This window comes from Ascaphus truei, chromosome 7, assembly GCF_040206685.1.
Source record: "Ascaphus truei isolate aAscTru1 chromosome 7, aAscTru1.hap1, whole genome shotgun sequence".
Taxonomy (NCBI): Eukaryota; Metazoa; Chordata; class Amphibia; order Anura; family Ascaphidae; genus Ascaphus; species Ascaphus truei.
Window position 1 is genome coordinate 11,474,936 of NC_134489.1, and position 13,368 is coordinate 11,488,303.

Below are 13,368 nucleotides of genomic sequence, written 5' to 3' on the forward strand. Positions count from 1 at the left end.
GAAAAAGAGACAGGAGAGAGAAGGAGACAGAGGGGGGGGGGGAGAGAAGGAGACAGAGGGGGGGGGGGAGAGAAAGAGAGAAAAAGAGACCAGAGAGAGGGGAGATGGGGGAGACCAGAGAGAGGGGAGACCAGAGAGAGGGGAGACCAGAGAGAGGGGAGACCAGAGAGAGGGGGGAGACCAGAGAGGGGGGAGACCAGAGAGGGGGGAGACCAGAGAGAGGGGAGACGGGGGGAGACCACAGAGAGGGGAGACGGGGAGAGACCAGAGAGAGGGGAGGGACCAGAGAGAGGGGGGCAGGGGTGACTGACTGATCGGGGCAGGGGTGACTGACTGACCGGGGCAGGGGTGACTGACTGACCGGGGCAGGGGTGACTGACTGACCGGGGCAGGGGTGACTGACTGACCGGGGCAGGGGTGACTGACTGACCGGGGCAGGGGTGACTGACTGACCAGGGCAGGGGTGACTGACTGACCGGGGCAGGGGTGACTGATTGACCGGGGCAGGGGTGACTGACTGACTGGGGCAGGGGTGACTGACTGACCGGGGCAGGGGTGACTGACTGACCGGGGCAGGGGTGACTGACTGACCGGGGCAGGTGACTGATGGGGGGGGGGGGGTACCTCTGATGTCACACACATACTCCCATACACACATACACATTCTCCCATATATATATAAATATATACATACATAAATAAAGACATACAATACAATATATACACACACACATATATACACACATACACATTCTCCCATATATATACACATTCCCCCATATATACACACACACACACACACACACACACACACTCCCATATACACACACACTCCCATATATACACACACACACACACACACACACACACACACACACACACACACACACACACACACACACACACATATATACACACACTCCCATATATACACACACTCCCACATATATACACACACTCCCACATATATACACACACTCCCACATATATACACACACTCCCACATATACACACACACACACACCCATGCATTCACACACACACACCCATGCATACACACACACACCCATGCATACATACACACACGCACACCCATGCACACACACACACACACACAGGAAAGGCAGCGGGACCGAGCACCACCACTGCCCTGCTCGCCACCCAACCAATCCCCCCCCCCCCCCCCATGACCATCTCCAGCCCGGAGATGCCGGGAGAGGGCGAGAAGGGGGAACCCCCACTGCAATCAGCGGGACGCGGGGACGTCCCGCGGGGACAGGGCGAGAAGGGGGAACCCCCACTGCAATCAGCGGCACGCGGGGACAGGGCGAGAAGGGGGAACCCCCACTGCAATCAGCGGCACGCGGGGACAGGGCGAGAAGGGGGAACACCTGCCTCGCGCGGGGAGTAAGGGGGCTTGCAGGGAAGGAGCAGAGGGGCCGCAAGACGTAGGATTGGAGAGTACTTACTTACTCTCCAACAGATCTCCGGCCAGAAAGAATGGCCGCTCGTTGGGGGCGGGCTCATATATAGAGCCTGGCCGCGCGCCCACAAAGCCTGGGAGCGCGCGCCAAACAGCTGTCAGGTAGGCAGTTTTTTTTTTAGCCAGCGCGAGCGGGGGGAAATTTAAAAAAACCGCACGTGGCGCTGCTTGGGCCAATATTTACTCGCCTGGGGGTTAAATCCACCCGCCCCGGGCGTGTAAATGTATAGGAGAGTGTGTGTGTGTGTGTGTGTGTGTGTGTGTGTGTGTGTGTGTGTGTGTGTGTGTGTGTGTGTGTGTGTGTGTGTGTGTGTGTGTGTGTGTGTGTGTGTGTGTGTGTGTGTGTGTGTGTGTGTGTGTGTGTGTGTGTGTGTGTGTGTGTGTGTGTGTGTGTGTGTGTGTGTGTGTGTGTGTGTGTGTGTGTGTGTGTTATATATTAACAGCCTCAGCTCTGTGTTCGTGTGACGTCACGGGGGCGTGGCTTAACGCGGAAGTGTTTGATCCTGAAACAGAAAAGCAAGGCTCTGGTGTGGGAAACCCGATCTCTCCCCCTGAATCCACGGGGGATCCCTGCGTGACGGAGGACGGTGAGCCATATCCCTCCGCGGGGGAAAAAAATAGGGGGGAAGGTGACTTCACCGTTTGTGATGTCATAAGGACTATTTTATTTCCAAGGTCAGTAGGTATATGTGTTGGTCTTCAATGGAAAGGATGGGGGGGGGAGGGGAATCTCAGAGTGTAACAGAGCAGTCTTCATTGCATGAATATAGAGAGGGGTGGGGGTGAAACATATGACCAACTGTACCCTGTATAGTACCTTATAACCATGAGTGGGTATTCCTGCCAGAGAGGAGATCTCATGATGTTACAGTAGTTTGTATGGCTTCTGGCATTCATAAGGTTGGGGAAACACCATGTGACTACTACTGGATTCACACATGGTTAAAATAATAAACAATATTACTTTGTTGACCTATGTGTGGTTTGCCCTTTTATAATGAATGGCCTTATATTATATAAATGGGAAACCCCCACATCAACCACATATTCTAGTTTACGCTTCCATAGAAAGGCTTTTTGCAACACTTTTAACCCCTTTGCTGCCAGACCGGGACAGCAACATATTGCAGAGCAAAAGGGTTAAATTAAAAACGTATTCTTGGATCCAGTAGAAAATGAAGGATCCGCTGTCTACACAGTTATCAGTTACTTCTGTTTATCTGTTTGATTAATGACAGTGACCACAATTTATTTTACAAAACACACAGTAAGACAAAGCGCTGTTTACCTGAAGGTTCAGGGAATGGCGAGCGAGATAAGACACAGAATTTGAGGGCAGATAAGAACCACTTGACTCCCACAGTCTGGGGATTTTCCCATCTGTTGTAAAAGCTCAGGCACTATTGGATGTCCGGCTTCCTTTCATATTTTAGGATCCCCTTGTGTCTATCCCAAGCATTATTGAATTATAGGAGCTTCGACCACCTCTGTCGGGAAGCTATTCGACAAATCCACTACTTTTCCGTGAAGGACTCCCGCATATCCCGAGCCTCCAGCTTCAGAGTACGACCGCTTGTTCTAACCCGTCTCGTTTCCTGAAATATGCTTCCCTTTATTTTGTGTATCGTTGAAAGTTTCAATCGTATCTCCTCCAAGCTGTACATATTGAGATCTTCTTTTAGTCTTTCCTGCACCACTTTTTTTATTGGCCCTTGTTTCACAATCTCTAATTTTATTGATGTCCTTCTGGAAATATGGTCCAACGAACCGAATACAACACTTCCGGTGAGGTCACACCAATGATCCTTAGAGTGGCTTCACCACCGTTCTCTTTCTGCTAATACCTCTCCAACCTAACATCTTGCTGGCTTTCCCTATTACTTAGTTCAATTGTGCGCCTGCTCTTAAGTCAGTGGAAATAATGACGCCCAGGTCCCTTTCCTGTACAGTGGCTGCTATTTAAAGAACCATTAATCCTGTATTCTGTTTTGGGATACTTACTGTCCAAGGGGAATCTTTTGCACATTTTATACCATCAAAAAGCAGTTGCCACACTCGCCCGTTCCTTGAATCTACTTCAATGGTGAATCATTGTGTTTACCCCCTGGAGTCAATCCTGTTGTAGATCTGCAAAAAGGCACAATTTCCCCTCTAGGCCATTTGTAGTCTCACTAATAAAGATTGGACACAGCGGGCGGCGGTGGCGTCACAGCTGGGTGATTGCGCTGGGTGATAGCACCTTTTTTGTTTCCTTTTGATCAATTTTTTTTTTTAACCAAAATCTGACATTTGTAAATCCAAGCCGTTGTTTCTTCATATTTTTAAACATAGTATTGAAGCAGGGGGTCTCCGGAGCTGAACCCCCATTCCTATCAGATCCGGGGACCCCCTGCTTCCTGGGGTACTTACCTCTGTAGTGGGTACTGGTAGCCACTCCAGGGTTCACATTATGGCCCTGTGGGCCAATAGGAAGCCGTGACATCATCCGGTGCGGCTTGCCATTGGCCCACATCACCGGGGTCTTTACACTGCGGTTGATACCGGTACCCCCTACGGAGGTAAGTATCTATGGAAGCAGGGGGTCCCCAGAGCTGAAATTAACAGGGTTCAGCTCCAGAGACCCCCTGCTTCAAACCTGTAATTGGGGGGGGGGGGGCGGCTTGGATTGCTCCTTTTTTAAAGTCAGTTTGTAAACACGATGAGCTGAGACTTTTGAGGGATTTGGTTTCCTCTTGATGCTTCCTTCTGTCTTATATCCCTGTGTGTTCAACAAGAGTTTGCACAGGCAAAGCCCACCTCTCACCCCCTCCCCTTATTTTGAGTGGCTCTTCAGTTAGGACAGACTGGGACAAGGGAAAAGCAAACACCTGGCTGACATACCTCTGCCGCCCCACTCCACCCTGAAGTTCTCTCTCTCTCTCTCTCTCTCTTTGTCTCGCTGTATAATGTTGCAGTCAGGCCAGTTTACAGTTCCACCTCCCCCCTGCTTTTATTGACAATACATATGTGAAGTACATGAGGAGTGGCTCGGTGAGTAAATACTGACTTTGTAAACACTGGGTTTACAGCAGGGGAACCTGGTTCAATTCCCAGTGTCGGTCGGCTCCTCGTGACCTTGGGCAAGTTACTTTATTTCCCCTGTGTCTCGGGCACCAAAAACATAATTGTAAGCTCTGCGGGGCAGGGACTTTGTAGAATTCCTACGTGCTGCGTACTGCACGCTATACTGTAACTGTGACGCGCTTTGAGTCCCATTGGGTGAATATGAAATGAAGTTCTCAATTTGGTTTAATCTACCTATTATGGCTGATTCAGGTTACCCTGCAAGTGTCTATAATTGGCCTGTGACTGGTCTGATGGGAGGGGTGCTACTTCACACCCTGTCATGCACCCTTTCACTCCAGAACCTGACTCTCTACTGGCGCAGCACAGCCTGCACCCTCACAGAGCCCCACCAGCGTCTGTATGTTTGTGACACCCTTTCACTCCTCTCTGTATACAGTTCTAGTTACCTATGACTCCCAGATCAGTAATAATAATGACAGGACTCTCGTGTGCAGACTTCCTAAACAAGCTTCTCTTCTGCAATCTGGAAAAAGTACAGGGAGCCGGGTGACTGCTCTCCCTGACACGGTAAAAGTTACAGCACCTTCAAATGACCTCGCAAGATCAGGGACTGGGGTTGTGACGCAACGCAGGAAGTTAGTGCCGATATTAAGGGATTCGGAAGCGGGAACGTAGTTTTGGCGTGTGTTGCTGGACCATCTGGTAGGGAATGGGTTAAAAATGCTTTAAAACGAATCCTTCTCGTAATTCCGTGCGCAATCCCTGCTCGTTCGCAAAAGATCATTTGGAAAACCACTTAATGCCATTAAAGCAGCAAAACGTGAAAAATCCTATGTTTTTATTTTAATAAATCAGTTCTGTAGTATTGGATAATACTGTCGGCATTAAGAGTTAAAAAAAAAAAAAAACCTTTTTCTCTCTGGGAACCCCTAATAACAGTGCTCAGTTGCTGAAGCACCCCGACAACAGGACAGGGTCACAGAAAGCACAGGACAGAGAGACTGTCACAGGAGACAGGCAGGAAGTCACAGAACACACACCCACCTCTCTATTGCCCATACTGCTTCCTCCTCCGCTTGGCCACACCCTGCAGGCTCCAGACACCTCCTCCTGAGTGGCTGTGTTACCCAGCAGCAGCCAATCAGGATGGAGGAAATTGCCTTACTCTCCCTGCTCTGGGAGACCGGGGAAATCCCGCTGTGCCCTTGTGATCCTCTCACAGAACCCCAGGGTGCTGCCGAACCCCGGTTGGGAAACACTGCACTAATCATCCCGTCCAGTCCACTTCCTCTTTTGAAACTGGCTCTGATACACACCTTTCTGCGCTCTGCCCTTTGGCAACAAAGTATCACAAACAGATATGTTGCTGTGTTACAAACGGCAGGCTGTCTATTACTCTGAAAGATGTAACAATAATGTGTTACACTTAGTAATACAATGTTGCATATCCGCTGCAGCATTTCACAGACTGCAGCGCAAAGATAGGCGGCCATTATGTTAGGCATGCAATCAGGATTTTTAAAGATTTATAATGGGAGCACCGAACGATTGCCAGCCAGGTAAGAATGTAGAATGATTCATTGTCACATGAATGGGATTAGACAGACAAGAGAGATGTGGTTGTTTTAGTTTCTTTATTATTATTATTATTATTATTATTTATTTATTATTCTTTGGAAATGAAGAATTGTCTTTTATTCATGGTCTCAGAATGGGGGAGGGGTGCACGTCATTTGAAAGTGTTAACCGAATGTCCGTCCCACTCTTGTGAGAGAGGGGACTTTGCCTCTGAAAACTCCTGCTCTGAACAGGAGTATAATTCACAAAAGGGAGCAGCCAGTGGACATCACACACACACACACACACACACACACACACACACACACACACACACACACACACACACACACACACACACACACACACACACACACACACACACACACACACACACACACACACACACACACACACACACACACACACACACCTCCAGCTCTTCATGAGTTTTAAAATCACACCTCCTTGTTAGAGAGTAGTCAGGGAGGAAGCCCCCAATAACTCGCTAATATGTCAGTGGAGACTAAGAGGTTATGGCTGAGGACCAAATGAGGAGCATAGTGCAGCTACACACTGGTTGGCTACCCTCATTTGGGGGTCTTCCTCTCTGCCTACTCTCCACCTTTTTGGAGTGACCCCCTGGCTGTGACATACTCCTGCTCTTGACAATATGACCCCAATGCCCCTATCATCCGTTGCCTGACTCTCCTGTTCTTTGTTCAGGGGTTACAGTATTCACAGCCGTGGCTCTGTCTGGAAGTGGGGAACGGACGGCAGACAAGATGGTGTGTGAGCTTTTCCTGCTGTCCTCGGTCTGGTTTGTCATTGTCATCTTCTGGATGGAGACCATCAGCATGTGGCTTTTCCTCTGTCACTTATTCCAAGACCGTGCCTTGTACCAGTGGGGAGAGAGGTAAGTGGTGTTAATAAGAACTGTAGACTAAAGGTTTAGGACGTGCAGAAACCCAGGGCTCAGAATGGTCGCCCTTCCGGCCATTCAGAAGTCTGAACTAGAAGCAAATGTACATGTGCAAGCAGAGACCCCCACCCTGCGAACGTCGGAAAGCCCTGTGCGTGTTGCAGAGACCCCCACCCTGCGAACGTCGGAAAGCCCTGTGCGTGTTGCAGAGACCCCCACCCTGCGAGTGTCGGAAAGCCCTGTGCGTGTTGCAGAGACCCCCACCCTGCGAGTGTCGGAAAGCCCTGTGCGTGTTGCAGAGACCCCCACCCTGCGAGTGTCGGAAAGCCCTGTGCGTGTTGCAGAGACCCCCACCCTGCGAGTGTCGGAAAGCCCTGTGCGTGTTGCAGAGACCCCCACCCTGCGAGTGTCGGAAAGCCCTGTGCGTGTTGCAGAGACCCCCACCCTGCGAGCGTCGGAAAGCCCTGTGCGTGTTGCAGAGACCCCCCCCCCCCTGCGAGCGTCGGAAAGCCCTGTGCGTGTTGCAGAGACCCCCACCCTGCGAGCGTCGGAAAGCCCTGTGCGTGTTGCAGAGACCCCCACCCTGCGAGTGTCGGAAAGCCCTGTGCGTGTTGCAAGCAGAGACCCCCACCCTGCGAGCGTCGGAAAGCCCTGTGCGTGTTGCACGCAGAGACCCCCACCCTGCGAGCGTCGGAAAGCCCTGTGCGTGTTGCAGAGACCCCCACCCTGCGAGTGTCGGAAAGCCCTGTGCGTGTTGCAGAGACCCCCACCCTGCGAGCGTCGGAAAGCCCTGTGCGTGTTGCAAGCAGAGACCCCCACCCTGCGAGCGTCGGAAAGCCCTGTGCGTGTTGCAAGCAGAGACCCCCACCCTGCGAGCGTCGGAAAGCCCTGTGCGTGTTGAGAGACCCCCACCCTGCGAGCGTCGGAAAGCCCTGTGCGTGTTGCAGAGACCCCCACCCTGCGAGCGTCGGAAAGCCCTGTGCGTGTTGCAGAGACCCCCACCCTGCGAGCGTCGGAAAGCCCTGTGCGTGTTGCAGAGACCCCCACCCTGCGAGTGTCGGAAAGCCCTGTGCGTGTTGCAGAGACCCCCACCCTGCGAGCGTCGGAAAGCCCTGTGCGTGTTGCAGAGACCCCCACCCTGCGAGTGTCGGAAAGGCCTGTGCGTGTTGCAGAGACCCCCACCCTGCGAGCGTCGGAAAGCCCTGTGCGTGTTGCAGAGACCCCCACCCTGCGAGTGTCGGAAAGCCCTGTGTGTGTTGCAGAGACCCCCACCCTGCGAGCGTCGGAAAGCCCTGTGCGTGTTGCAGAGACCCCCACCCTGCGAGCGTCGGAAAGCCCTGTGCGTGTTGCAGAGACCCCCACCCTGCGAGCGTCGGAAAGCCCTGTGCGTGTTGCAGAGACCCCCACCCTGCGAGTGTCGGAAAGCCCTGTGCGTGTTGCAGAGACCCCCACCCTGCGAGCGTCGGAAAGCCCTGTGCGTGTTGCAGAGACCCCCACCCTGCAAGTGTCGGAAAGGCCTGTGCGTGTTGCAGAGACCCCCACCCTGCGAGCGTCGGAAAGCCCTGTGCGTGTTGCAGAGACCCCCACCCTGCGAGTGTCGGAAAGCCCTGTGTGTGTTGCAGAGACCCCCACCCTGCGAGTGTCGGAAAGCCCTGTGCGTGTTGCAGAGACCCCCACCCTGCGAGCGTCGGAAAGCCCTGTGCGTGTTGCATGCAGAGACCCCTACCCTGCGAGCGTCGGAAAGCCCTGTGCGTGTTGCAGAGACCCCCACCCTGCGAGCGTCGGAAAGCCCTGTGCGTGTTGCAGAGACCCCCACCCTGCGAGCGTCGGAAAGCCCTGTGCGTGTTGCAGAGACCCCCACCCTGCGAGTGTCGGAAAGCCCTGTGCGTGTTGCAGAGACCCCCACCCTGCGAGCATCGGAAAGCCCTGTGCGTGTTGCAGAGACCCCCACCCTGCGAGCGTCGGAAAGCCCTGTGCGTGTTGCAGAGACCCCCACCCTGCGAGTGTCGGAAAGCCCTGTGCGTGTTGCAGAGACCCCCACCCTGCGAGCGTCGGAAAGCCCTGTGCGTGTTGCACGCAGAGACCCCCACCCTGCGAGCGTCGGAAAGCCCTGTGCGTGTTGCAGAGACCCCCACCCTGCGAGTGTCGGAAAGCCCTGTGCGTGTTGCAGAGACCCCCACCCTGCGAGCGTCGGAAAGCCCTGTGCGTGTTGCCGAGACCCCCACCCTGCGAGCGTCGGAAACCCCTGTGCTTGTTGCAGAGACCCCAACCCTGCGAGCGTCGGAAAGCCCTGTGCGTGTTGCAGAGACCCCCACCCTGCGAGTGTCGGAAAGCCCTGTGCGTGTTGCCGAGACCCCCACCCTGTGAGCGTCGGAAAGCCCTGTGCGTGTTGCCGAGACCCCCACCCTGCGAGCGTCGGAAAGCCCTGTGCGTGTTGCAGAGACCCCCACCCTGCGAGCGTCGGAAAGCCCTGTGCGTGTTGCAGAGACCCCCACCCTGCGAGCGTCGGAAAGCCCTGTGCGTGTTGCAGAGACCCCCACCCTGCGAGTGTCGGAAAGCCCTGTGCGTGTTGCAGAGACCCCCACCCTGCGAGCGTCGGAAAGCCCTGTGCGTGTTGCAGAGACCCCCACCCTGCGAGCGTCGGAAAGCCCTGTGCGTGTTGCAGAGACCCCCACCCTGCGAGCGTCGGAAAGCCCTGTGCGTGTTGCAGAGACCCCCACCCTGCGAGCGTCGGAAAGCCCTGTGCGTGTTGCAGAGACCCCCACCCTGCGAGCGTCGGAAAGCCCTGTGCGTGTTGCAGAGACCCCCACCCTGCGAGTGTCGGAAAGCCCTGTGCGTGTTGCAGAGACCCCCACCCTGCGAGCGTCGGAAAGCCCTGTGCGTGTTGCAGAGACCCCCACCCTGCGAGCGTCGGAAAGCCCTGTGCGTGTTGCAGAGACCCCCACCCTGCGAGCGTCGGAAAGCCCTGTGCGTGTTGCAGAGACCCCCACCCTGCGAGCGTCGGAAAGCCCTGTGCGTGTTGCAGAGACCCCCACCCTGCGAGCGTCGGAAAGCCCTGTGCGTGTTGCAGAGACCCCCACCCTGCGAGTGTCGGAAAGCCCTGTCAACTATAATTTAATCTATTTAGAACCCACATGTCGGCCTTTTAAAAAGGTTTCGCAACAAGCATGGACTCTACACTTCTTCTCCAGGACCAATACAGCTACTAGCACTATGATCTACACCGGGGGTGGCCAACTCCAGCCCTCAAGGGCCACTAGGGTCGCCAAGTGTCCATATTGAACCGGACTGTCCTGTATTTGGACACTGTCCAGTAAAGAATTAGAGGTCATACTGGACATGTATGTGTCCGGTATTACCTCTCTGGACATCCTGACCGGCTTGGGAGGCTGCGGATTTCCAGAGAGAGCAGGGCTCTTGCTAGGTGGCTGGGCAGCTTTCTCCATCCTGATTTGCTGCTGTCGGGTAATGCAGCCAATCAGGAGGTGGTGTCAGGAGCCTGGAGGTGGGGCCAAGGAGAGGAGGAAACTGCATGGATAGGGGAGGCACGTGCGTGCATGACTTAAGCGCGTCGCATCTTTCATCACTGGCCAGTATTTTTTTTTAAAGCTACCTGGCAACCCTAGCTACCAACAGGTCAGGTTTTAGCCATTAATTGACCCACCTGTGCTGAAACAGGGATATCCTTCAAACCTGACCTGTTGGTTGAAGACTGGAGTTGGCCACGGCTGCTCAACACTGTCTGCTGATATATTTTATATGCCATGTGGTGCAGTAATATGTAGCGATCAGGGTGGGACAGGCCCCTTTAAACACTGGTAGCAAACAGCTTTCAGAATATGATGGGGGTTCGTCTGCTGGGTCCTTGAAGGCTGTCTCTGATCTCAAGCAGCATAGGGTTTGCAAGTATATATACTCCCGATCAATAAGCCGGTGTATGAGATTAGAAACATTTCATGTCTGCTTTAACTGGAAGAGAGGCCACGATGCTCGGCCCATCGGCAGCCAGGGGGTTAAAAATAGCTGCTCCAGACCTCACCCCGACATGTTGACACGATTCTAACAGTGCCGCTCTGTCCTTTCCAGAATTTATATTAACCACCCTGACCAGATGGTGTACATAATTATCAGGTGAGTAAACGTGCATTTAGGTGTATATTTGACTCCATGAATATGCTAAATTACTGTTTATTCTAGCTTCATGCATCTATTCAACACAAATTACACCCCTTCAGGACCAGAGAGGCTTGTGTAAAATTACCCCCCCCCCCCCTGCTACTATAAACTACTTTAAAGCAGCATTTCACACTGCTAGTTTTTTTGTTTACACATTTGTACATGAACAGGGGGTTCCCCTGAAGCTGCATTGTGATCCCGCGACACCCCACCCCAGCACAGTACAAAATAAGTGGTGCACAACAGCAGTGGGGGCAGGACTCGATATAGTGGACAGTGGAAGGGTTTCTATTGGTGACCCCTCCACCAGGTTTGTAGACTGGCGGCCATGTTTGTTTTTTGTGTCAAAACTGCAAAAATCTGGGGAACCATCAATCGGCTCTGAGGGACCACCCAATTCGGGGTTCAGTTTCTACAAAAATTAGTTCAATTTGAGGGGAACTACTGGTTTAATGGTTTGGATTTTTTTTGCTTTATTAAATGCAGTAGTTCTTTACATTTACAGGGCTAGGGTTGTCGGGTGTCCAGTATTGAACTGGACTGTCCTGTATTTGGACACAATGTCCAGTAAAAAGTAGAGGTAATGCTGGACATGTATTGGGTCTGTCATTACCTTTCTGGACATAGTGACCTGACCGGTTTGGGGGGCAGCGGGATTTCCCTGAAAAGGGGGGTTGCCAGGGTGCTGGGCAGCGTCTTCCATCCTAATTGGCTGCATTACCCAGCAGCAGCCAATCAGGAGGAGGTGTCAAGAGCCTGGGGGTGGGGCCAAGGAGAGGAGGAAACAGCATGGAGTGGTGAGAGGAGTGTGTGTATGTCGCACCTTTCACCATTGTGTCCACTATTTTTGGAGAAGCCACCTGCAAACACTATTTGCAGCAATCCCATTATCTATAATGCCAATCGATCCGTTCTTCCCGTGATCGATCGGTGAAGATCCTGCTTCCCAGGGCACTCCATATGGCTGCTTATTTCAAAAGGGGAGGAGCCTGTGGCATCCTAAATGGTTTCTATAGCATCCCAAGGAAGCTTAACACATTAAACGTAATTACAAAGGGCATACAGAGTAGGAAAAAGTTCAGTAAGTGTTCATCGAATACTCCACAACTGATTTATTTACAAAAAACCCCACAGGATTTTGAATGAAATGCTGCTTTAAGTAAAGCTTTTTATGGATTGAACAGTTTTTTTTGTCCCTTGCAATGAAACAAAGCGGTTACATTTAACTACAGGAGATTTGACCATAAACGACCAAAATATATTTACGATGACTCTTGCCAGTCTGTGATAAGTCTGGAGGGTGCAGCTCCCATGGTCTGATGGGACCCTGATCTCGGTGTAGCTGAACGGATATTAGGGATGTTGTTACTACTAGCCTGAGAAGCACAGGTACTGGCAATCATGAAGGTGTAGTTGCATGTACTGTAGGACCAAAGTGACCTAATGGCGGGGACATGGTTTTTAATTTAAAGCATCAGTCCCAAATAGTAGCAAAGTGATCTAATGACCGTGACCTGTTTTTAAGGAGTTAAATGAGTTGGCCTTACCAAGGACCAATTTAACCTAAAGACGGTGACATGTTGATGGGTTAAAGGTGCAGTCTCGTAGGGCCAAAGTGACCTCATGATGAAGTTAAGTGTGACGAAAATGAAATATATTTTAACAGTGTGTTTTCTTTAACAGAGTCGATTCTTTGAGGTAGCCTCAACTGACACCGGCGTTTCGTGGGCTACTACAGGAGACGGGGGGGAGAAATGGGCTGATTTCCTACGTGGTACAGAACGAGAGAAAGACAGATTTTATACACAATCAGTGTTTGTTTTTGCCAATTTTTAAATGACTAAAAAATGTCATGTGATGGATTTTTTACCTGCCGGCCACGCGGGACAGCGTAAGGATCTGGTCCTGTCGCCACGCGGGACAGCGTAAGGATCTGGTCCTGTCGCCACGCGGGACAGCGTAAGGATCTGGTCCTGTCGGCCACGCGGGACAGCGTCGGGATCTGGTCCTGTCGGCCACGCGGGACAGCGTCGGGATCTGGCCACGCGGGACAGCGTCGGGATCTGGTCGTGTTGTGTTTATCATGTCAATTTTATTTTGGCCATACCATATTCCTTCAGTATTTTTACTTGTATCTTGAGAATAAATTGTATTTTCCATTAGA

At 52.3% G+C, this 13,368-nt stretch overlaps 1 long non-coding RNA gene across 1 annotated transcript; it reads left to right on the forward strand.

Annotated features, from left to right (window-relative positions):
- The first annotated feature begins 1,953 nt into the window (after positions 1–1,953).
- LOC142498710 (uncharacterized) lies at positions 1,954–13,368 on the forward strand. Its single transcript, XR_012802535.1, has 4 exons — positions 1,954–2,158; positions 6,833–7,022; positions 11,115–11,159; positions 12,888–13,368. It is a non-coding gene; the product is annotated as an uncharacterized LOC142498710 (long non-coding RNA).